The 23,874-nt window shown below is 34.8% G+C and overlaps 1 pseudogene; it reads left to right on the top strand.

The window, feature by feature from the left end:
- Positions 1-18,221: 18,221 nt before the first annotated feature.
- Positions 18,222-23,386, top strand: LOC110743898 (annotated as a pseudogene).
- The last annotated feature ends 488 nt before the right edge of the window (positions 23,387-23,874 follow it).

The raw sequence follows: 23,874 nt of genomic DNA, 5'->3' as shown, positions 1-23,874 counted from the left end.
TAAAGTATTCTGAGATAGGTGAGGTGATTCTCCTTGAAGCCGTAACTTAGCGCTTTGAGTAGCTCCCATTTTGTTGCTTTAACATCTCAAGGGAAGAGAAAGAGCCTGGTATCTGGATTCAGATTTTGGTAATTGTGGAAGTGGAATTCATCCCTTCTGCTCACGTTCCACTGACCTTTACCGGCACCTGGTCCCAGTTAAACTTCGAAGAGCTGGTAAATAATACATTCTTTCCAAACCAAGAAGAGATAGGGGGTTGATAAAAATCTATCCAGTCTCTGCATTTGATAGATGATCTACAGCTTAAAATTCTTACAAACTTGTGAAAATTGCTTGTTACAGAAGTAATAGCCAAATATCAAAATTATTTTAATTAAGAATGGGAGTGGAGAAAATCCAAGAATTTTAGGTGTTCTGCTTATGTTTGGAAAGTTTGTAAGTTGGTATTGAGTTGGAAACACAAGTTTCAACTTAAAAGTGTAGTGGAATCAGAAGTTAAGTTGTGTAGACATCTGTGAAGCATTGTTTTTTTGTTGTTGTTGTTTTCAAACTCCTTGATACGGCTTTATGAACGAATTATAAAATGAGGTTTCAGCAGCTCCTTTGGAATTCTAAATATATAAGATGCAGTAAATGATATAAGACTAGACTCTTACCTAACCTAATATATCATCCTAACCATGTTATTTGTGCAGAATGAGATAACAACTATTTAAAAGAAAACAACATCCAAGGAAAACGTGACCTATTGTAGTCAATTAACAACTTTTGCCTAAGAACTTGAAGTGATAATCAGACTATAAATAAATACCAAATTTCGTCTAATTAACACTACCTCCTAGCTATGTAGCCCTTTAGAGTTTCTTCTTAGGATTTGTAAAGTCCAAATAAAAAGAAAAAAATTATCTTATATGTGAGAACCAAAATTTAGAGGTAAGTAGATAACACCAAAAAGGCGACAAGGAAACTGGTCAAATCCAAAGTTTCTGATGATACATTTAAAAATTTGTCATAAATCAACATTCTAACTTCGGTCTTCAGGCTCAGAAAAAAAAATCACATTATCAATGGTAAGTTTATTTTGTTAATCAAGGAATTATTTTTGCAGCTTTATTCAACTGTATCTAATATACAATAAACTGTACATATTTAACATGTTTAGTTTCATAATTTAGGGGACTTTTATATGCTCTTGACTATTTCCACAATCAAGACAATAAACATGCATATCACCCCAAATGGTTTCCTTGAGTCCTCTGTAATTCCTGCCTCCAAACCCTCCCCAGCCACATGCTGGAGCACAGACCATTTTCTGTCACTTTAAATTAGTTTTCAGTCTCTAGAATTTTTATAAATGAAACCACTTAATAGCATTCTTTCCTCCTCTCACGAAACATAATCATTTTACGATTCATTCATACTGTATATATTAACTGTTCCTTCTTTTTATTGCATTTTATTTCATTCCATAGTTATGCTACAGTCTATTTATCACCTATTTAAAGCTATTTGATTTTTTTTTTCTAGATTTTGACTATTACAAACAAAGCTTCTATGGACGTTAATGTAGAAACCGTTGTATGGACATAATTGTTTTATTGATCTTCAGTAATTATCTAGAAGTGGCCTAGCTGTATAACACAATATGTATGTTTAATATTTTAAGGAACTGCAAAACTGCTTTTTAAAGTATTTGTACAATTGTATAGTCCTACAAGCATCGTACTAGGATTCCAGTTCTTTCTCAGATTTCCAAGCATTTGTCATGGTCAAGTTATGTTTTTTGTGGGTTTGTTTTTGAATTTTACCCATTCTAATCAATGAGTAGTGATATTAATATTCCACTGTAGTTTCAATTTCAACCTTAATGGTTGATGATGCTGACTTATGTTCTTATGTGTTTATTTACTATGTATTTACATTTGATAAGGTATCTGTTAAAATTGGCCACTTTTACTGGGTCATTTGTTTTGTTATTATTAATTTGTGAGAGTGTTTTATGTAGTTTGGATACAAGTCACTTGTCAAATATATTATTTTCAAATATATTTTCCAGGCTGTATTTAATTTTCCACTCTTACCCTTGTTTCTTGAAGGGTGAAAGTATTTCTTTTTGATAAAGTTTTTTTTTTTTAATCTGTGTGTTCCTGTATAGATAGTTCTCTCTTGTGTTGTTTCTATGACATTTCTCTAACTCAAGGTCATAAAAATTTTCTCTGTGTGTAAGTTTTGTTGATCTTCTCCCATTTTTCTATAGAGGTTTTAAACTTTTAGGGTTTGTATTTAGGTTTGTCACATATTTTGAGATAATTTTTATAAATAATATAGGGTATGGATCAAAGTTTATTGTGCATGTATATTGAATTTTGCCCCCACTGTTGAAAAGGTCATCCTTACTCTGCTAAATTGCTTTCTCACCTTTAAAAAAATTGTCCACATGTGTTTGAATCAGTTTATAAATTCCCTATTCTGTTCCATAGATAAATGGACAATTTATCTATTGTTCATTATTATGCAAATACCATACCGTCATGACTACTGGGGATTTAAAATTAGTCTTGAAATCAGATAGAGGTATTCCTCCACATTTGTTCTTTTTCAAGGATATTTTGGGCATTTTAGGTACTTTGAATTTCCATAAGAATTTTTAAATAATTTTGTCAATGCTTAGATACATTTTCTATTTCTACAAAAATTTTTATTAGGATTGTGTTGAATATATAGATCAATTTGGAAAGAATTGACATTGTAACAATATTGAGTTGCCAGTGTATAAAAATGAGACATTTCTCCATTTATTTAAGTCTTTCTTAGTTTCCATCAGCAATGTTTTGTAGTTTTCAGGGTATAAGTTTTCCGGTCTCTTTTTAGATTTTCTGCCAGACAGAATCTACAGTGACCCCATGACCTCCACTGATTCTTGGTGGACCCTCTTACTTGCTTCTAGCCAACAGAATATGGCAAAGGTGACCAATTATAACCAATTATATTTATGTGATTATGCTACATAAGATTATGTACCTATTTTGCAAGGAGAATCTCTTTCCCTTGTGACATTGAGGAGCAAGTAGCCAAACTGAAAAATGTACCTGGCATGGAGCTGAGGATTTGCCTTCACCCAGTAGCCAGCAAGAAACAGACCTTCCACCTGAGAGCCCACAAGGAGCTGAATGATACCAACTACCATGCAGTTTTGGAAGGTGATCCTTCCGCACTTGAGCCTCAGATGAAACCACAGCTCTAGTTGACACATTATTGCAGCCTCATGAGACTTGGAAGCAGGCAGCACTGCTAAACTATGCCCTGATATTCTTATTTTGTTTCTGATATTAGGGGGAAGTTATTCAGTGTATTATTGTTTTGTATGATGCTAACTGTGTATTCTTCACAGATTCCATTGATCAGTTTGAGGAAGTATCTATCTATTACCAGTCTGCTGAGAGTTTTGTACCTGATTTTGTTTTTAATCAGAAAATGATGTTGGATTTTCTAAAATGCCTTTTTCCCCCTGTCTCTGTTGGAAAAAATCATATAATTTCATTTAATTTATTAATATAGAGGATTCTATTGGCTGTTTTTCAAATTTTCAATAGACTTTATAATTCTGGGATAAACAATGGCAGATTATCATATATTATCCTTTTATTTATAGTTAAATTCCTTTTGCCAATTTTTTAATTAACTTCTATATTTATCTCACGAGGTATATTGGTCTGTAGTTTTTACATTCTATTTTTCTCTTGTATTATCCTTATCTAGTATTGGCAGTAGAGTAATGCTGGCATCACTGAATGAGCTGGGAAGTATTTCTACCTCCATCCATTCTAGAAGAATTGTGTACAATTTTTACTATTTGTTCTTCAATATTTTGATATGATTTGGACCTGCGATTTTCTAAGAGATAAGGTTTTGAACTACAAAGTAAATTTCTTTAATAAACATAGGACATTCGGGGTATCTATTTCTTCTTGAGTATTTGTGTCATTGAGGAAAATTTTCTATTTGAGCATAGTTGCTGAAGATGTTGGCATAAAGTTGATCATGATTTGTTCCTATCTTTTTAACATCTGTAAAATGAAAGTGGGCTTACTCATCTTATTCCAGATTTTGGTAGTTTGTATGTCCTTCATTTTTTCCTTATCAATATGACTAGATGTTTATAAGTATTATTGATCTTTAAACAATCAGTGTTTGGTTTCATTGATTTATAAAATTGCTTTTTGTTTTCTAATTTTAAGTTTATACTCTGACCTTTATTGTTTTCTTTCTTTACTTTGGTTTAATTTTTTTCCCCTAGTTCCTTAAAGTGTTAGCTGAGGTTATTGACTTGAGATTCTTCTCTTAGATGTTTTCTCCTAAGCCTGAGTTTAGCAATATCTCACAAATTTTAATATGTTGTGTTTTTATTCTAATTCAATTCAGTATGCTTTTAATTTCCTCTTTAATTTCCTTTTTACTCATGAATTATTTAAAAATTTATTAGTTTTTGAAAAATTTGATGATTTTCCATAGATATGTTATTGATTTCTCATTTAATCTTACTGTAGTCAGAGAATATTCTTTGTGTGATTTGAATCTTTTCAAATTAATTGAGCCCAGAATATAGTTTCTAGTTAAGTATGTTCTATGTGAACTTGAGAAGAAATATAATGAATACATATTCTGATGTTATAGGATAGAGTGTTCTATAACTAACAATCTGGCTGATTATGTTGACAGCATTTTTCAAGTCTCCTGTAACCCTTGCTGATTTTCTGTCAGCTTGTTCAGCACTTAAGGAGAGAGAAACATTGAAATCTCCAATTACAATATGCTTGTGGTTCTATCAGTTTTTACATCATGTATTGTGAAACTCTGTTATTAGGTACATAAGCATTATGGATAACTTTGACTTTTTGATGACTTGATTCCTTTTATCATTATAAAATTATCTTCTTTATTCCTGGTAATGTTATTTGCTCTAAAAATTATTTTGTCTCATTAATATGTTTACTCCAGCTTTTATTAAGTTTATGCTTACATAGAATAGAATAGAAAAGAAGGTTTATATATATATGTGTATATATATATATATATAAACATATTTTTACTTTTCTTTTACTTTTAACCCATTTGGACTTTTTTTTCTTTTATTTTTAACCTATAAGTTTCTTGCAGGCAGCTTATAGCTGGGTCTTGCTTTGTTATCCCGTCTGTCAATCCCTACCCTCTTAATTATGATATTTAGACCACTTACATTTAACATAATAGCTGACAAGGTTAGATTTAAATCTATTGTCATGCTATTTGTTTTGTATTTGTTCTTCTTTGCTTTGCTTTGTTTTTCCTATTTTTCAGTCTTCTTTGAGGCCATTGTGGCTGTGTTTGTGTGTGTGTGTATAGTATAAAAATATATAAATTTTCTATTTTATCTACTCTGTTAGTTCATTCTTTTTTTTTTTTTTTTTTTTTTTTTTTTTTTGAGACGGAGTCTCGTGCTGTCGCCCAGGCTGGAGTGCAGTGGCCGGATCTCAGCTCACTGCAAGCTCTGCCTCCCGGGTTCACGCCATTCTCCGGCCTCAGCCTCCCGAGTAGCTGGGACTACAGGCGCTGCCACCTCGCCCGGCTATTTTTTGTATTTCTTAGTAGAGACGGGGTTTCACCGTGTTAGCCAGGATGGTCTCGATCTCCTGACCTCGTAATCCGCCCGTCTCGGCCTCCCAAAGTGCTGGGATTACAGGCTTGAGCCACCGCGCCCGGCCTTCTGTTAGTTCATTCTTAAGCTCTTTTATTTTTATGGATATTTTAGAGTTTAGAAGATAAGTATTTTCAAAAAAACACAGTCTACCTTCAGATTATATTATACCACATCAGTTACAGAATAGGAAATTTACAATACTGTAATTCCGCTTCTCTCCTCCTGTTCTAGGCATGACATAGATGTCACGAAGTCATCCTCTCAGGGTTGTTTATCTATTGTGTAGACTCGTGTTTCCATTTGATGTCATTTTTCTCTGGCCTATAGAATACTACTTTTAAGTAGAGGTCTAATTATGATGAATTACGTGATGAATTTGTATGTCTGTTAGTCTTTACTGTGGCTTTATTGAAAGTTATTTTTGCTGGGAGTAGAATTGTAGAGTGGCAGATAATGTGAACTTTACCTTATGTGGTATTGAGTACCTTTGTTCGTATAACTATTCTTGAGTTTTGTTGTGAAATGATGTTGTTTACTTAGAAACAACTGAATCCTTTTGGGGCTTGCTTTTAAGATTTGTTAGGCAGTGTTTAGTCTAGGACTAACTATATCTTATTACTGGCTCTGTCTGAGGACCAGGAAGTTTTACCTTTGATTCCTCCTTTTTTTTTGTTTTCCCCTAGGCTCAGGCAGTTTTCTCTCACATATGCAATGATCAATACTTAGATAAGGACTCAGGAGAGCTACCCACATCTGTCTGAGTTTCTCACTCTGTGGAGCTCCCTCTTTTCTGGTCCTCTGTCCTGAGACCTTGGGCTGTCTTACATAACCTCACCTCAGACAGTCTGCATGGAGCTACCTGGGGATCCCTTTCCTAATCTGTGGACAGGGAACTTTCTAAAGGTCATAAACCAGAACAAGCTTAGTGCTCACCCTGGCACTCTCTTTTCCTCTCAGGAGCTATGTTCCTTTGTTGTCTGAGTTCCAGTGTGAAAATTGTCACTTCCCATATTTTGTCTGCATTTCTTGTTATTTCAGGTGGGAGATTATAACCACATAAGTCTCAGCACAGATTAAAATTAACCAAACTCACAGTCATTAATAGTAAGATAATGCTAATTCATGATGAGCATTTTTATTGGCAAAGGACCAATACATTCAAATCTTTCCCTATAGTTAAGCAATGTTGGAAAACAAAAGGGGAAAGTCATTTGATGATTATAGAATGAAAATAAATAGAAGCAGTTTTGAAAAAGACATGTTAGTGAGATCATGCCAAGATGCTCTGATGCATTTTTCTCCCAAGAAAAGACTCCACCATCCATCAACAGGCCTAGAATTAAAAAGCAGGGCACCTACACTTGCCTCTGAATAGCATTTGTGTGGACACTGATAACTTTTCCTCATGAAATGCTCCTTTATCTATGTCTCTGTAGCTAACAAAGACTACTCTCAGTAAACATCTCTTCTTTAGTTGTTTTCATATTTAGATATTTCCTTATTCTTTTTCAGGCTGCATTCAGGTCCCATTGAGCCCTGTTTCCTAAAGTAATTTGCATATTCTTTAATTTTCTATATTGATCTCATTTTAAACTTATAGGAACAACTTCATTGACCTGATTTTCAAATCCTTGTTAGACTTCTCAGTGAGACTTAAGGTGTTGGTGATGGTTTTTAAACTTTCTCACATATTCATGATTTCCCTCAAAAATTATTTCACTGTGTAGCAATTTCAGTACAAACATCTTATCTTTATATCTCCTTTTTCTCCATGTCTGCATATTCATCATTGTATGCATAGCACTAAGTTAGAACTAAAACTCGTAAAATGAATGTATGAATACATTTCCTTCCTTCATGTATTAATCTGAAGGCATTTCAGAATCTCACTTACCTTCAAAATTATGATCTGTTATTCTTTTAGGTTGGCAACATTCTTTCTCATTGTAGGAAGTTCATATTTCCTCAGAATCCTTAAGTGTCATCTCTGAAAGTCTTCACTCCACGAGTGTGTGTGTGTGTGATGAGTGCATGATCTGTGTACTGTGCTTTATCCTCTTCCACTCTTTTTATACAGAGATGCTCTTTATTTCCATGAAACTCTAAAACGGCTTTAAGTAGTGCTTTGTATAAACATTCTCTGTGATATTTACTTTATCCCAGTTATTTCCTGCAGCCTCTAAAAATACTTTAAGTCTTCTTATCAATTCAATTCCATTATATGTGTATAAACCTTCCTTGAATAATACGTGATTTGGTTTCTTTATTTAGGATCTTGTTTGTGTGCTACCTTCTGTCTGTTTTGAATGAATTATCTCTTCAGAAGTTTACTTTTATTTCTCCCAAACTCAGAAAGATATCATTTGCAGCTTGCTGCTTCATTGCTTTTATTCTCTGTTTTCTTAACATAAAACACAGTGGCACACAGGGAAAACACACACACACACACACACACACACAAAATGTTATTGACCACATTTGACCTATAATGTGGAATGGTTCTAAGTTTTCCTTCTCTTTTCATTGAATGGTGACCAAATATCCATTTTACGGAGTTCAGATTGCCATGGGAGGAGTCCAGACAACTCTCAGAAGTGCATGTGTGGTCAGCCCTATAACAGCCAAGCTCCATCCTTCAAGTATTTGTCTGTTTTTCCTCTTAGTTCCCACTGCTTTGGTATTGTCATCCTTTCTTTGTCAAAACTTTTTGTTACATTTTCTCCAATTGATCATCTTCAGTGCATTTGGTGAAACTCCATGGCTGAGCCCTCTCGTGCCTGACTATTCATTTATCCATCTTTCTTGGTAGCAGACCACTGGCCTCATTCCTGATGATCATGCGTCCCAGTAAAGAACACATTTGTTGATCTCCCTTGAAACTAGGGCTATGCAGTGAGGTGTAGTCTAAGTAGACAAATGAAGTTTCTGGGAAATTTCTTCAAGACAGAAAACTAAGTGACACTGTTCCATTTCATCTCCCACTCTTCCTCTGGCTTCTGATCTAGAAAATGTGATGCCTGATGAAAGGTAGAAATAAGAAAGTAGAAATGACAAAACAAAGCTAGAAGCCTAGTTCTCTAAGAACTTCCAAGAACACCACATCAGTCATGGACAGTCCACACTGTACAGTAGAAAAATTAAGAAATAAAACATATGCTTTTAAGTCACCGTGGCTACCTGGTAACATTGGTCAAACAGATCCCATTGCTCATGGGCATGTCCTCATATCCTGCTCACTGATCCTTCTGCTTCTCAGATGATCATCACCATTACCAACAGCTCCACTCACCTTTCCATAGGTGAGAACCTACTGGGGGTCTCAACCTGTCCCTCAACATACAGGGACAATAAAAGATAGCTTTCTTCCCCAAACTGTCATAGAAAGTTTTGGGAAGTCCATATTTTCATCAGAACTCCTTTGAGTAACCATTATATTCATATTGCACTGGTGAAAACATCATCTTGGAGAGGTTTCCTAAGGTCTCTTAGGACAGTGGAATCAGCTCAAACTTAGGCCTGACTCAAAAACCCAATCCTCAAGTTCTGCTCTAATATTTGACGTTCTCATTCCATTTTCTTGTAGCCTATAATCATTCATTTCATGTAATTTAACTCACGTGACTTGAAATAACACAGTAGTCTCATCTTTTCCCTCACTTCACGTACATTTAATGTGCTTATCTTCATGAGAGTGTCCAGAGCTGCCCAAATCAATACGAAGGTCCCTCTAGTATGTTGGTCTCAGCCCCACCTACCTGCCCCCAGCCACAACCCTGACTACTCAATCTCCTCTCACATTTGGTCCCAGTACCATGCCATGATCTACGAGTGCATCAGTGTATTTCTCCCACCACTGATCTGGAATGACCTTTAAAATAATAATGATTTATCTGATGAAATTATTTTTCTTTTTTAAAAGAATACTTATATTTTCTGGCTGTGTATGGTGGCTCACACCTGTCATTCCAGCATTTTGGGAGGCCTACGCAGGCAGACCAAGAGATTGAGACCATCCTGGCCAACACGGTGAAACCCTGCCTCTACTAAAAATACAAAAATTAGCTGGGCATGGTGGTGCGTGCCTGTAATCTCAACTACTTGGGAGGCTGAGGCAGGAGAATCGCTTGAACCTGAAAGGTGAAGGTAGCAGTGAGCCAAGATGAAGCCACTGCACTCCAGCTGGCGACAGAGCGAGACTCTGCCTCAAAAAACAACCACGACAACAACCAACTTGTATTTTCTTTAGTTTGTTCTAAAACTTGTCTTCAGTGAAGGCTACCATTTTCTAGCCCCCTCTGGTACAGTGCTCTGTGTTGTGCCTGAAACTTCCTCATCTGCTTTGTATCTAAAAATATGCGTACAAACAGATTCTTTTTTAAACCACATTTTACTTAAAGCCAATTCCAACAGACCTAGATGAGATAGCATCATTCATCACCTTTCCTTTTCCTTTTGTTCTTTGCTTAACAGCGTTTACCACTACTTCCCTATTAAACACTGTCTCCCTGTCTCCAGTTCCAGATCTTAAATTCTACAAAAGCACACATTTTGTCATATTCATTTTTATATCCTCAGCACCTAAGACAGTGACTGAAACACGGTGCATGATTATTACACGTATGTGCATGAAATGAACATCTGTTCAAACCTTTTGAAAACATCTTTTCAAAAATCTTTGCGAACACCTGGAAGGCGGGTATTTAGCAGGAATCTTTTTGCGTAGCTACAGGGATCTCCATTTTACTAGTAATAAAATTAAGGTTGAGAAAAGTGGAGGGCATTGCTCAATTTCCAGCCACTAAGAAGCACAGATTTAGAATGGGAGCCTGCATCTTTCTGTTTGAAAAATCTTGGCTCTTTGAATTGTATCAGGAGCAGAACTGTCCTCAAAGCCTCACTGTTAATGTTCAGAGATCTTCCCTTTCTCAGCTATTTATCATGCTATTCACTCTCCTTTAGCAGTGACATCTGGCAGGAAACAATGCTGCTTTATCTCTCGCTTGGTCTTTCACCATTAGTGCCTGCTTTCACCCTCTTTCTCTCTGAATCCTGAAACGGTCCTCGCAGAGGCTCCCCCTTCACCCTCCCATGCTCTGCTTATTTCTTGCAAGGTGAGCACTAGATGGGGAGGCATAGACCACATTTGCATCTGTCATCTTACTTTACCTTCTCTATAAGAGCTTTTCTCAAGGTTTTGATTTTCATCCCATATTTACTTTCATCCATTCTATGTCCTTCATGATTTGACTCTGTGGGTGGTCATAGATATTTTGCTCTTTAAAATTGGGGGATTTATTCCATCCTTTCAGGGTTCTTTCCCATGGCCATTTTATTAAACCAAAACACTTCACACAAACAGAGCGTTTATGATGAAAAGAACGTCTTCATTACCGATTCCATGGCCTACAGGCAACCAATGTGAGCTGTCATAAGTTTCTTGAGAGTTACTATAATATTGTTAAAGTGTATGTTCTTCCCCTGGCATCTTATCATTATACCTTCATCTTCCTCAGTCATTCCTCTTGTATTTTAAATTTTATCTTTAAACTAATGTTGGTTTCCTAGATTTTAAAAAATTATTTCATTTTAAGAGAATGTTCTTAGCTATGAACTGCTTTTCTGATCACACAGTGGTATAATTTTTTCTTTCTTTCATATCTCCTAAGTCCATGCTGCTTTTTAAATCAAATAACACCTCCAAAATCCAGGACTTTATAATTCCAAGAATAGGCTTCATGGGTCATCATCTCTCTAACTTAACCCAAAATTCCCTCCCCACTGCCGAGAGAAAGAATAAAGTCTTCTAAGAAACACTTAGTCTATCAGAAAAGCACTATGGATTTGGACTTAGGTGTTTTTCTTCTAGGCAACAAATGCATATCACCTAAATCTAATCTTTCCTTTCAAAGGACATGACGTCTCAACATCTACTTATGCCTAGAATAAGGATCCCACCATTTTGGAGTAGTTATTTTCTCTAATTATTTCTTAACATCATTAAGCTCTGTCTCTGTCTCCTCACTGGTTCATTTTCCACGCATGGACCTCATGGTTCTCCCTTCTCCTTTCTTTATTGGAAGTTCTCTCCTTTCTGTCATACCTCACCCCAGCCCCTACGTATCTCTCACCACTTGAAATTCACCATCCACCCCTCGCCCCATTTCCTTCCTCCACAAATCATCTGCTCTACACCTATTACCACCTTTTGACCACCAGATGACTGCAAAAGCTATTGCTTAAAAATGGTCCCCTAACTACTCTGCCCACAGTCTTGGAAGCTGTGCATGCCCCCTTCTCTTAAGCCTTTCTTTCTCTAGCTTGATTAAAGATCAAGGTTAATCATCAGTGCCTTCTCTTATTTTTTCTCTCTCTTCTCTACTCCTGTTTCTTTCTCTATCTCTTTTCAGCTTTGCTTTTTTTTTTTTTTTTTTTTTAAAAAAACTTCGTCTACAGGACTACAATTTAAAAGCTAAGCAAACTTATAACTATGGTGAACCAAAGCAACTATTTTATTTGCAGTTTGTTTGAACACAAATCCCAGGGAGATACAGAATTTTTCCCTTCTTTAGATTAGTATAATGGAATTGGCAAATGAGCAGACAGTCATAAATTCTACCTCCCTTGACAAACTTCTGTTTAATCCCTAAAGCTATGGCATCAATTGGGTCAAGCAGTAGTGTTTCTAAATTAGCATTTCATTTAAAAGAGAAAACACATGCTAGGATTTTCTTTCCCATCTGTTTTCCCAGCCTGATCATTCAGCAGACCAGGACTGTGATGAGGGACATCATATGATAACAGCTCAGGGAAGTTGCTCACTCTTACTGACATATAACTTCTAGAAATTAGTTTTTAGGGGCAAGATACAAAGCATAAGAAGAAAAAAACTTTTATCTTAAATATCATGCTACATGTTTTTTCCTAATAGTCATGTTATTTTCAATCCTTTATAGCTACTCAGATATTTGAAGATAAAGTAAACACATATTCGATTATAAAAATTTTCTTAAATTTCTTTTAGTTACCTTATTCCTGTTTTTTTCTGCCCCTTGGAGGTGTTTATTTTTAAGACTTCTCTTAATCCCAATTATCGTCCCTAGTTGTAAATTCACTGGTGACTAGTGGATAACAGTCACATTAAATCAGTTTTCCCAAATAAAGAGGTCATTTGGAACAGCTCATTTATCTATTTAAAGAAATACTTACTAAAGAAGCAAATTTTTTTATCATGTCTTTTACGATGTTTATAAAACTTTAAAGGTCAAAAGTTGATTTGTAATTATTTTCATGCCAAAATAACTCCCGTGTTCTATCATTAGTAATGTAGTTTCTGAAAATAATCTCTCTGTATCTACCTTCCTTAAACTATAGGTGATATTACATTACAGGACAGGCGGATGTTTTCCCATAATTTATTTAAAAGTTTTAGAAGCCACTATTGTCACTGCATTCAAGATTTGCCAATGATTTATTGAATAAAGTTTATTGAATAAATTAATTTTGCAGCTACATACAAGATATTACTCCAGTCAAAGACACAAGCAATTACTGACATTTTTATCTACTATGTGGTGTGTTCTGGTGAACCTGACTCTATCAGCTGATTTTTTACGCCTGAATTTAGGCTCTATAAATAAACATAGACTAGGCGTTGCATTTTTTAAACGAACAGATTTGGAAACTATCCCCTGCCCCGCCAGCCCCCACTAGAATTGAAACCTCGTCTCCATTTCACATCAGCATCCACTGCTGGTCATCTTATGCTGTCTGTTTCCTGTGTCCACGGGCTCCAGGAAGAGCTCACTTTCCCAGGGGAGTGCTTTAGACTGTAGTCATTAGAAGGACGTGAGAATCCATCCAACTCTGCCAGCTTTGAGGCTTAGTTTTAATCACTGTTAATGAAGGTAATGATTTAGTGGGTGGAAAAATGAGTATTAAGAAGAATGATTAGACTCTACATGAGTTTTATAACAAACCTCTGTAGAACCTTATTCCATGTCTCAGCTGATCTATTTAATTTCAGGTTTGAAAATTATCCCTGAGAATAAAGCAAGATTGAAAAATTCTCAAACTCAAGACATATTCAGGCTCTCTCTCTCTCTTTTTTTTTTTTTTTTTTTTTGAGCTGTACAATTTTAGCATTATTTCTTCCAATATCCAAAACTATGTTAGTCTGTGATTAAGTTAAAAATAACTGCTACTTTATGTCAGAAGCTGGAGTTTCTGGATAATAATGAACTGTAATAATTTTCTAGTGACCTCTCAAGACATTTAGAAAAGCAATAAGAGAACTGAAACTCGAGGGCGGAATGCCCATACAGATATGGGAAAAATTTATTGCAGACTGAAAAATAACAACTGATTCTATAACAGGGCCTAAGAGAAAAATCCTCTTTCTCTGCCTTTTAGGCCTCTTACAAATCTCTCTTTTGCTTATTGATTTCCAAGTGGCAAGAGATACCTAAAAATGGTACCCACGAACAGAGTTGAGGAATGAAAATAAATATACAGAAATCTGAATTTAATTCCTAAAATCTCACAAAGAGAGGAAATTGGACTAGCCATAAAGGGCCAGCATATGCCTAATGGCTTCTTGCTGTGAATATTACTTCAGGATTATCTTTTCATGGGAAAATAAAGGCATTCTTCTGAGCCTATGAGGTTGAAACGGTCTCTAACCTTGAGCAAAATTGGAAAAATAAAATGGTTGTGAATTGTTTTCTTCTTTTCTGACATAGCAAAGAGGAACTAGTGACAAAAATGTTAGCTTAAAAGTTCACGTTCACAGACAACCTTGGGACTTACATGGTTTAAATAAATTTTTTAAAAAATAAATTTCTATAGGCAATTAAACTGGCAAAATTTGTTTAGGAAATTCTTCATGAAGGAAGTATGTGTTCCTTTGGCAGGAAAAAAAAAAAGATTTTCCCATTTGTAATACCTTTAATTTGTGCATGTGTGTTATGCGACTCTCTGACGTGTATGTTTGAAATATGAAGCCACTCTACACTTGCCCTTTGAAATATCAGAGAGTGATTTATTAAGTTTTACAAAACCCTGGAAATATTGATAGTATAAATGAGATGTTTGCTGGAATAAGAAACTGAATTGCATATTCTTTAAAAAAAATAAAGCATTTGGGACAAGTGAGGACACAATTGTTTTGAATGTTGTGTGATTGAACATAGAAAAGCCAGCTTTGGGACTTTATTTTTAAGTTATTTTTAAATCCTTTCGGGTCTAAATCTGTGTTTGGTTTGAAAGTAGGAGTAAGCCTGTCCCTCTCCAGTTCCAGGAAGATAACAGAGCTGCTTTGAAGAGGGAGACCAACAACGGGACCTGGGGTTCAGGTGTGCTGGGAAGGGGAGATGTGGCTCAAGTGTGCACAAGTTATCACTTTCAAGAACAGTCTTGAAAGCAGATGATTTCCTCAGTATTTCTAGAGTCTAGCATAAGGGTGAAAAGTAGGGATTCTATTTCTGCCAGGTTTATTTCCTTCTAGAGACTGAATTTCATTAGAAAAAAATAAATGTTAACTAAAAACTTGTTTTTTCAGATGTGACCAAGGATAAAATTTACAAGAAAACCATAGTAGTAGAAAGATACTAAATTGGGTTTCAACTGCTAAGGTCAGGGTAATAAGCCTTACTGTTTTATTTTGGAAAACTGCTAGTTGAATTTCTGATTTTTTTTTCTTTGTCAACCTAAAACTACAATAGGAAATACAGGTTTAATTGGTTATATTAACTGACCTCAAATGAAGAAATTATAGATGATTGTATTTCTCTACATAGGAATTTATCATTTAATTGTTCCAGTTGAAATTGGGAGAACATCTTATTAGTATATTGTGTTGTTCTTCCTTGGTTTCTAAATTATGTAAAGGTACCCTTATTTTGTCACTTTGGTGGTTATTTAGTTGCCTAGACTACAACATGAAGACTAAAGAGATGACAATATATCCAAAATAGAATTATATGTCACAAATACACTATATTTACACACATACACATATATATGTGTGTGTGTGTGTGTGTGTGTATATTTTGTTTTATATAAAAATTTCTGGAGCAATCACAGATGCCTGGGGAATTACTTTTAACACTATTTCTACAGAGGTAAGGAAATACAAATATGAATGTGAAATTTTAATCAAGGAAAATTCAAATTATAAGGCAATCTAATGATTACATCTTCTTTTGTGATAGACAGCTGAGGTTTTGAGCACCATTATGAGTTTTTCATCATATAATACAGTTTATACAAGTTGCACAGTCTTGTGTGGAAATATGTGGCATATATACTTTCTAACAATACTTTTTTGTGATTTTGGTAAGTTTACATTGAAATAATAAGTATCCCTATACATGATGTTGATCTGGGCAATAATTTATTTGAATATGAATCCAAAAGCAGATTCAATAAAAGCAAAAATAGACAAATCAGATTACATCAAACTTAAAAGCTTCTTCTCAGCCAAGGAAATGATCAACAGAGTGAAGAGGCAACCTACAGAAAGAGAGAACATATTTGTAAATCATATGTATGATCAGGAGTTAATATCCAAAATATGTACAGAACCTGAACAACTCAGTATTAAGAAAACAAGTAACTTAATTAAAAATGAAACCAAAGATCTTAATAGACATTTCTCAAAAGAAGACATACAAATGGCCGAAAGCTAGATGAAAAAATGCTTAACGTCACTAATCATTAGGGAAATGCAACTTAAACCATAATGAAGTATCATATATCTGTTAGAATAACTATTAGCAAAAAGGCAACAGGTAAGTGTTGGAAAAGATGTGGAGGAAAGGGAATTTCTACACTCTTAGTGGCAATGTAAATTAGTATAGCCACTATGGAAAACTATATGGAGGTTCCTGAAAAAACATTAAAAATAGAACTACCGTATGATCTAGCAATCCCACTACTGGGTATACATCCAAAGGAAATGCAATCAATGTGTGAAAGGTAGTCTGCACCTCATGTTGACTGCAGCACTGTTCACCATACTTAAGGTATGAAATTAACATAAATATCAGATGAATGAATAAAGAAACTGTGTGTGTGTGTACACACATACATTTGCATATTATTCAGCTGATAAAAAAGAGTAAAATCCTAATTATGCTAAATGAAATAAGCCAGTTAGAGAAACACAGATACCAGATGATCTCACTTGTACGTGAGATCTAAAAAGTTGACATATAGAAAGAGGGAGTAGATGGGAGGTTACTGGAGGCTGGGCTTGGGTGAGCTGGGAAGTATTGGGGGCACATTGGTCAAAGGATACAAAATGATAGAAGGAATAATGTCAAGAGATCCATTGAACAACCTGGTGACAATAAATAAATAAACACCCATATAAACATAAGTATCTTTGGGGAATTAGTCAAAGTTTAGAGCTTTGTAAAGGGACGAGCAATTTCTAAAATGATTTCTGATATTGGATTGTTGCTTTGTATCTGAAACCAAGTTGTTGGAGAAAGACTTTGCTGTTTGATGTTTCCATGATCTCTATATATGCATCTCATACATGAACAAGGTGGAAGTTTCTGAAAGACAGAAAAGTCACAGGAGGAATCATTTACTGTAAAAGAGTGAACAAGGACATTCTTAAGGTAAAATACACAGGAGGAAGAATCAGACTGTTAATGAGATCAAGGAGAAGAGCACTGTGTAGTGTTTTGGACAAAGATGTTTTCCAGCTGCCGGCCTCTGTATCCAGTGGGTTTTGCCTGGAACACCGTCCCCATGGCTGGCCCATTCACAGACACCCTTCTCTGAATGCTTCATCTAACGTCATCCACATCCCCAAACTTCCTCCCTAAGGTACGTCCAGTTACTCTTTATGAATTTGACTGCTTGTTTCCCTGTTACCTTATGTATTCCTCTTTTTACCTTTTATCTTCACCCCTAGCTGATTCTATCAAAGCTCTTGACTTTACATAACTCCTGAATCTATTCTTCCAGCCCAAACATCTCTGTTGAACTCCAGAATCATGTTTCCAACTGCCTACTTGACATTTCTGCTTGTATATCTAATAAGCATCTCAATTTAACATGCTCTGGAAAGGGCCATTCATGTGACCTCTGAACTTGTTCCACACTCAGCCTTTTCAACCTCGGTTCATGGCAGCCCCCTTCTTCATTTTCTCAGACCCAACAGGTTGAAGTCATCTCTGGCTTTGCTCTCCTTCTCTTTCTCCCATATCCTATCCACCAGATAATCCTTTAAATTAATTAATTAAATAATTAATTTTTTGAGGGAGACAGAGTCTCGCTCTTTTGCCCAGGCTGGAATGCAGTGGCACAATCTCAGTTCACTGCAACCTCCACCTCCCAGGTTCAAGCGATTCTCTTGCCTCAGCCTCTCGAATAGTTGGAATTACAGGTATGTGCCACCACGCCTGGCTAATTTTTGTATTTTTAGTAGAGATGGGTTTTCACTATGTTGGGTTTCACCATGTTGGCCAGGCTGGTCTCGAACTTCTGACCTCAGGTGATCTGCCCACCTCAGCATACCAAAGTTCTGGGATTACAAGCTTGAGCCACAGAGCCCAGCTTCATTAAAAAACAAAACAAACAAGAAACAACAACGATGACATACCTTAGCAACCATCTAGATTCTAAGAATAAAATATATTGATAGAATGATACATAGTTTTACCTAGGTCTAATGGAAATTTGACAAGTCATATAATATGTAACTCCATCTTCCAAAGCTGTTTCAAATGCGTAAATTAACAGGGCTTGTCTGTTACTGGTTAGTGCACAAATCAGATATATTATTTTTAATATTGAAAATATTCTAAATGTTGGGTTTCTGTTAAATCAGCTTTTAAACATTCGTAATAAAAAGTATTACATACTTCACATCTCTAAAAATTTGTACAATATATGTAATTTTAAGATGACATAGTCTTTATAAATTGTGGGGGCAACAATTTTACTATGGGATGAAATAACGCAGGATGCATAATGTGGGATGAGTGTATTGCACACATTGATAAAAAAAGATTCTATGATCTTGCACATTGTAATGAAATCTTGCTTTGACATTATTTCCTTTGGATCCAAATTGGAAATTCAGTAATTCTATCATGTATCTTTTTCAAAAATTACTGGATTACTAAAGTCACCAAAGTATCACATGATCAAATTTGACATTGCTCGCTCTCTCTTGCTGTAAAACAGTAATAACATACTCATTACTTTAAGAGAATATTTGGCTAGAAAGATATAATGAGTACTCTGGACAGCTACATCCACTTTTTCAGGACAAAAGTAAAACCTCATATATTTGCAATGTAAAACTAGATTTGTTGTATAAATCTATATGACAGATGTTAATCAATTTATGATGTATATTTTAATAAAAACATACAACTCTATTGTAATTGTGTAAATGTTTTTTATTGGGCAGTAATTTAAGTAATTGCTATGGAAGATCCTAATAAAACAACCTAAATGAGACCTAAGGCCTCTGTCTCTAGTATAAAACCCCAGGTTCTTTTACATGGAAACATGTGTGACAATGTATTGTTGATTGAACACCTTTGTTCTTCTTGAAATCTGCATTGCTGGTAACATAACCACTGAGCTGATGGTTGAATCTCAGTTCTCTCACTTAGTAAATGTATGATCCTGGGAAACTCGACTAACTTCTTTGGACTCAATTTCTTCCTCTGTTGTTTGACAGTTAACAATGTATGGCAATTGCTCTTAAGCAGAGTATTCCAAAGTATTCCCATCTTTCCAATGGTTCTATTGAAGGAGAATGCATAACAACCAATCACAAGATTAATGTGTCTTTATTAGGCACTGTCTGTTTGCTCTCTTTCATATGAGAGGCATACCAGTAACTGATTTTCCATTTCTAGAGGAGACTCATACTTATTCCAGAGGAGGCAAAGACTTTGTTTAGAGTTTTTTCAACTAATACATATTCCAGAGGAGACTAAATGAAACTACTATCGACCACAGATATACACGGTGCAATCCCCATATGCCAGGGCCTTTTCCAAGAGTGTTGCATATGTGAACTCCTCTAGTCTTTGGATCAGTGTTTGGAGGTGGGCTCTATTATTTTCATCTCTTCTGCAGAGGAAGAAATTAAGTCTTGAGAAGTTAGTTAAGTTTCCAAGGGTCATACATTTACTACGCGACAGAACTGATATTCAACCACTAGCTCAGTGGCTTTATGTTAACAGCAAAGCAGATTTCAGGAAGAATAATAAGGGTGTTAAGAAATAATCTCATGAGGGAGGTGAGGTTATTATTGCTGGGGAGTGAAAGAGCAGAGCTGAAGGTTTTAGCACTGAGGGCCAAAAATTCCCATCAGCAGAAAATGGAATAAGTCTACGTTAACAACATGTTTACAAAATGCACATTTAATAATACAAGCTGCATTGATTTTGTTTTATTCATTATTATAGAAGAAAACCTTTAATGCTATGTTTGCTGCTGCAGAAGGGCAGAAATGTTAAAAGATAACCTAAAAACTAAGTCACTTTCCAATGTGATAAAACTTGCTCTCTACAAAGGGAATATATTCAAATCCATGGCAGATCTCAAACTATTAGAATACAGATATATTAAATTATTCATTGATTTTGGCAAATTATGAGGAACACAGGTTTTGGAAGATAATCATCTGACTAAACACAATTTGATTAATTTTAAATAAACAGAACTTCATCTAATTCAAAATATGCAATCTATTCCCATAGCAGACATGTAGCAATTTCATTTTGGATGATCTTATCTCATTTCATTTACAAAAAAACATGTATCCTTCACATTCCTAGAATAGTCTTTGTTAGTGCAAGTGGATTAGTGAAAGTTTAGTAAACATATTCCTAAATATTAGAGAGCCTTCTTTATAATAAGCAACTACAAAGTGGAATGCACTTTTTCTTCTCTCTCATTTTGTTTTAATTCAGTCCATTCAGAATATCAGGCAGCCAAAGAGCAAGTAGGGATCCTGTTTGTTCCAAGCATTGTCCTAGGCTTAAGGCCCATGGGTGACTCACTTCCACAGAGTTCTGCCCTGAGGAAACTGGCAATCCAACCAGATAGAGAGACCTGAAACTTCAGTAGACCCAAGACACCTGAAAATTATGAAGCATAGCTATTTATTTCAAGGAAATTTGTTCAATTCCCATTTCATAGTTGTCAAGTAATATAAACTGTGCGTTTTAGAACCCTCTTTAAAAATAATAAGTTGACGTCCTCTCAAGCTTGGGTGTTTGGTCGGTGGGGACCCACGCGGGTTCAACATGCTTATCAAGAAGTGTTATTTCTGTTCGGGGCCCATCTACCCTGGTCACCGCATGATGTTCGTCCGCAACGATTGCAAGCTGTTCAGATTTTGTATATCTAAATGTCATAAAAACTTTAAAAAGAAGCACAATCCTCCCGAAGTTGGTGGACCAAAGCATTTCGGAGAGCAGCTGATAAAGATCTTACAGTGGATAATTCTTTTGAATTTGAAAAACGTAGAATTTGAAAAACCTATCAAATACCAGCGAGAGCTATAGAATAAATCTACGGATGCAATGAAGAGAGTTGAGATCAAACAGAAAAGCCAAGCTAAATTTATAATGAACAGATGGAAGAAAAATAAAGAGCTACAGAAAGTTTAGGATATCAAAGAAGTCAAGTAAAACATCCATCTTCTCCGAGCCCCTCTTACAGGCAAAAGGTAGTAGGTGGAAGAGAAAATGGTACAGAAGTTACAAGAGGATGTGGAGATAGAAGATGCTTCTTAAAAATCTCTGTAACCATTTCTTTTATATACATTTGAAAATGCCCTTTGGAAACTTGGAACTGCTGAATTTTTAGTTTATTTTTTACGTAAGTTCACTTAAATGAAAAGTGATTAAAATATATATCTCTCCTACATTGCTGTCTACAAAACATCAGATATTACGGATGTTAGATTGCAATTCAGTGTTAAATCTTCACTGATAGATGTATTTATGTAAATCATAAAAAATCTACTTCTAACTATAGAAGTGAATTGTGGACGTAAAATGGTTACGTCATTTGGCTAATGACGTTAGGCAGTGTTTGTATAAAAACTAATGGCAAAAATTCGTGGCTAGGGATGTATAAAATAAAATATTCTTTGCAATAAAATATTCCCTTTGTTAATGTTATAGAAGGGAGGATACAACAAGGAATTAACAATTTGTATGACAGCGTCAAATATTATTTAGATTTTAGTATTTCCTGTTTTGGTTTATTTGCAGCTCAGGAGAGCCTAACGACATTGTTTGATGAAGCCTCATTGTGCTGGACTGTTTTGACCTGGTTTAACCCTTCTGATAGGGAGTTGTGGATGTTGGGGTGAGCACTGAATAATCTTTACCTGGAGTGACATTACGCTGTAGAATTTCCACATTGGAGAATATACAGTTCTAACTTGTGATTTCTGGTAGAACCAACTTTATTTTTCTAGCCTAGCAATGATCTAGAAGCAGAGGAATCCTAGTGCCTTTTAAAAGTTATTATGTGGTTTTCTTTTAAAAACCTCTTGTTTTTGAAAAGTAGAATTTATGGGTACAACATCTGTTCGTTATTTGCACATAAAATAAAATCATTTAAAAAGTAAAAAAAAGAAAACAAAAAACTAATGAGGTGTTTGTAGTATTTACTGACTCCCCTAAATAAATTATCCTAAAATTCAAGAATCATATCAGACTTGTTCTGAGATGAAATCATAAATAATTGAAAGGGGTATCATATTTTTGTAATTTGATATAATTTTTGTTTGAATTTTGATTTTCATTTGAATTAACTTTTGTAATTTTTGTAGTATTCATATGACAGAGAACTAATGATTTAGATTTTTTAAAAAAGCCACTTTCCAAATATTCTGTTTAAGTCCCAAAGTGAAACTTAAAATAGTATTAGCATAATTAATATTACTGTAAATACTGCACTTACTAAAACTAAATAAGTAGGACCAGTTAGTTAAAATGTTGAAGGCGTTAACTTCATCATGAAAATTAACGTGAGACCTGAAGAAAGAGCAAGATGGTTGGTGAACAAGAACAGAGTGAAATATTTTTATTGAAAAGAAATCTTGTAAAACAAGTGAAAGACAAAGACGCATTTTTTAAATCACAAGAAAAACGTAGGCTTTATTCAACTCCGTAAGTCTTCCATTGCCACTATTTACAAATCAATTTCTCCTTATAACTTTCCAAATGCTGATGAAATCACAGAAATTTAAAATCTAAGTGTATGTTTAAAACCTCTTGCGGACCAGTTTCCTTTCTAGCCCATAATGCTCTAGTTAAATATAAATGTCTATTTTTACAGTTGATAATAGCAGATGTAAGTTCCATTCCCTTTGCTTTTTTTCAACTTTTATAGCAAACCTGAAAGGTTGGAGATAAAACTTTATACATTTTAAGTTTAGTTCAAGTAAAAACCGTTCCTTTTAAATTTTACAGTAATTGAGGGACTTTGAAAAAACATGCTCCATCTCAACTTTTAGTTAGAATTCTATTGAGGCCAGAAGTACTTGTTTTTCTTCCTTTTCAGGATACCAAAACAGAAAAATCTAACACTTGTGTGTTGACAATCTACTTTGAGATTTTGAAAGTCCATATATTAAAAAATGTTTTTAATACATAAAGTTAATTATCTTGCAATTTTATATATTATATAATATATAATATAATATTATATATAATACACACATATATATGAAATAACTTTTATTTAGGGAAGAACAGTGCTTTACCATCTCTTGTTAAGCTGATAGTCTATCTATTCTCTTCTTATACTAAATGATGCCGAGCCACTTCCTTACAGAATAACACAGTAATATAACAAGTACATCTTCTATCGTGACCATTTCCCCTCCCACATCTATTTACAGTGTGGTGGAGACAAATGCCTTTCTTGGTTTGTCATTGATTATTACCTGCCTTTTGAACCCTGGAGACATTTCTCAAATGTTCATCCTTACAAACATGTCATCTTTGTGTTTTCATGGTGCTACTCAGAGCAGTACTTCTTGGCCACTTTGGAATTCATAAGGAGAAGGGGTAGAATAAAATTTTTAGTCAGTTTTATGATGCCTATTTGAAAAACTGAAAATGAACTGATTCTATGCAAAATAACCATCTTAAAATCTTCTTGGCTAATATAAATACTTGAAAGAGAGACTAATTTCT

This window comes from Papio anubis, chromosome 8, assembly GCF_008728515.1.
Source record: "Papio anubis isolate 15944 chromosome 8, Panubis1.0, whole genome shotgun sequence".
Classification (NCBI taxonomy): Eukaryota; Metazoa; Chordata; class Mammalia; order Primates; family Cercopithecidae; genus Papio; species Papio anubis.
The sequence above is the reverse complement of the archived record's forward strand: the minus strand, read 5'-3'. Positions and strand labels throughout refer to the sequence as shown.